Source organism: Lactuca virosa, chromosome 3 (assembly GCF_052849685.1).
Source record: "Lactuca virosa cultivar CGN04683 chromosome 3, Lactuca_virosa_CGN04683_v6, whole genome shotgun sequence".
Classification (NCBI taxonomy): domain Eukaryota; kingdom Viridiplantae; phylum Streptophyta; class Magnoliopsida; order Asterales; family Asteraceae; genus Lactuca; species Lactuca virosa.
The window spans coordinates 141,554,735-141,557,255 of NC_136428.1; the positions used below are offsets into that span (position 1 = coordinate 141,554,735).

The following is a 2,521-nucleotide window of genomic DNA, read 5'->3' on the forward strand; positions in this document are numbered from 1 at the left end:
TGGTCTACTTGGAAGCTTGAAGAAGGAGAAAATCTTGGAGGAATCAAGAAGAGGATTGTAGATCCATAAGTAGCTTCTCAATCTCATCACTTTCTGGTAATCAAGTCTTGACCTTGCTCATCAACCTCTTAGATCTCCTCATGTCCCTTTTTGATTGAGTTTTGGTTCAAAAGCTAGATCTATGGTGTCACACCCCGATCCTTGTCGGAATCGATCGAGGCGTGATATATTGTTCAAAGTCTCATGACAACTATGTTATAATATGATTAGATTCAATTAAGTGCTAAGTATGCAAACAAGAGCCGCAACATACAAATACAAATCCAAATATGAACAACATTTATTACATCAAATTTAAATAGTCTTGTGGATTTCTAAGGCACAACCTATTTTTCATCAACTTCATTCTTCAAATCTGCATCATGGGTAAAAACAGGTCAACTACGAGAGTTGGTGAGTAATCTAATTTTAGTAGAGAAAATTGTGAAGTTGAAACCTTTATAATTGGAAATTTGTTTTCTTTTGAAGTCGGCAAACAATTGTATTTGAGATAACGGTTTATAAATCAAAAATTGATTAACAAATGATAACAACAACAATAAGTCCTCACCCTATATATACATATGTATATATATATATATATATATATATATATATATATATATATATATATATATAGGATGGAGCATCTAATCATCATACACACTCAACCACGTGCGATCAATCACCTTAGCGTCCCAAGGCGGGGTGGTCAACCCAATAGCGCTATTATTGTCCATAACGTACCTCAAGAATACGGGCATAGTTATGGAGATTAGACTAAAAATGATAATGCACTACAAGTACATGTAGCGTAAACAAACAATAGTTATACAATTAATGACTCACGTATAAATGTCCCAACAATGTCTCAATTGTGATAAAAAAATAAAATGAAGTTGGAACATATTAGAACCACATGATACACCCCAAAAGTATTGAAAATTATAAAATATGGGGTAGATTACTCACTTTAGTCCCAAAACGAAATGCGTGTGTCGTACGATAGACGATTCGGGTCAAAATGGCGTAGAACCTAATATAATTAATAGTTTTGGTTTAGGAACTGCTAAACAAGAATGAAGTATTAATACAAATAATTAGACACGTATTCTTATATTAGATGAATTAACAATAATTCATTTTGATTATAATATTAAGGTATTTATTTGTTAAATGAATTTTAAATTGAATTACTTACTTTGCATAATTAATTTATATTTTCAATTTAGGTCATATTTTAATAATTTCTTATTAAAATAACAACTTGCCCAATTATAATTATTTACAGATTTTAACAATTATTTATATGAAATAATCATTAAAATGCATTTTTACATGCTTAAATACTTAGGAAAATAGTTTTAAATAGTAAACAGTATTGAAAAATTATGAAATTTTTAGGAAATCATTATTTCATACAATATGAATTACTGTAAAATTTGTATATTTTTCTGAACTGTTTTAGTATTTATTTAATATTTTAATGATTAAACAACACAAAATTCGGGAAAAATAGTAAATGATTCTCAAAAAATCTGTAAAATTAACCATAGTTTTATAACATGATATAGAGCTCAGTGTATAAGTTTCAGATATTTGTGACTATGGGAAGTATTTTTTATATATTTCATTATTAATTAATCAATAAAATCATAAATAATAGTAAACAGTAATATAAATGCATGAAACTTCATATATCATGTTTAATCAGTATACATGTCATCCCAGAATTTTCTCGGAATTTATTGAATGCAACAAGTATTTTATGTGAATTATTGCCCTACTTTATTGAAATAATTATGATAATTCAATAAAAATACGTTATTTTCTGAAAATTTCCAGAACTTCTTATTTTATTGATGGTATTCTGAGAAAAATCAGGTTTATGAAAAAAATGAGTTTTAGATATTTTGGTGGATTTAATTTGTTTCTTGTATGAATTTGAAACTTTTAACAACATACCTTGATGAATGCTTCAAGAGGGATGAAGATTTGAGTATAATAGATTGTTCTTGGATGGAATATGAGTATTCTTGGAGGAAATTTCGAGATTGAGAGTGAGAGAAAGAATAGAGAAGGTTTAAGTGGTGAAGAGAATAATGTGTTGGGAGAAAAATGAAAGGAAAGTGGATGGGAGGTGTGAGTGGGAGACCATGGGAATAATCTTTTTGCTTTTGGTGGTCTTCATAATTTCCCACTAACACAAGCATCTTTTACATAATTAATATAAGAGTTTTATAAAATTTAAAGTAAAGTTTATAAAAATAGAGTTTTATAAAATTTAATGTAAAGTTTATAAAAATGGAGTTTTATAAAAGATAGGTTATGATTTGATTATAACAATCTACTTTGATTTGAAGTTTAATTATAGCATTCAAGTTTGATTCTTTTAATTTAATTAGAGCATTATACTTTGATTTGATTTTAATATGGTATCATAATTTAATTTGATTATAGTTATAACGTTGTACTATACTAT

At 27.4% G+C, this 2,521-nt stretch overlaps 1 long non-coding RNA gene across 1 annotated transcript; it reads right to left on the reverse strand.

Annotated features, from left to right (window-relative positions):
- Positions 1–221: 221 nt before the first annotated feature.
- On the reverse strand, positions 222–2,098 carry LOC145162653 (uncharacterized). The gene is made up of 3 exons (XR_013739229.1): positions 2,005–2,098; positions 1,012–1,075; positions 222–415 (listed from the first exon to the last, which is right to left on the reverse strand). It is a non-coding gene; the product is annotated as an uncharacterized LOC145162653 (long non-coding RNA).
- Between the last annotated feature and the right edge of the window lie 423 nt (positions 2,099–2,521).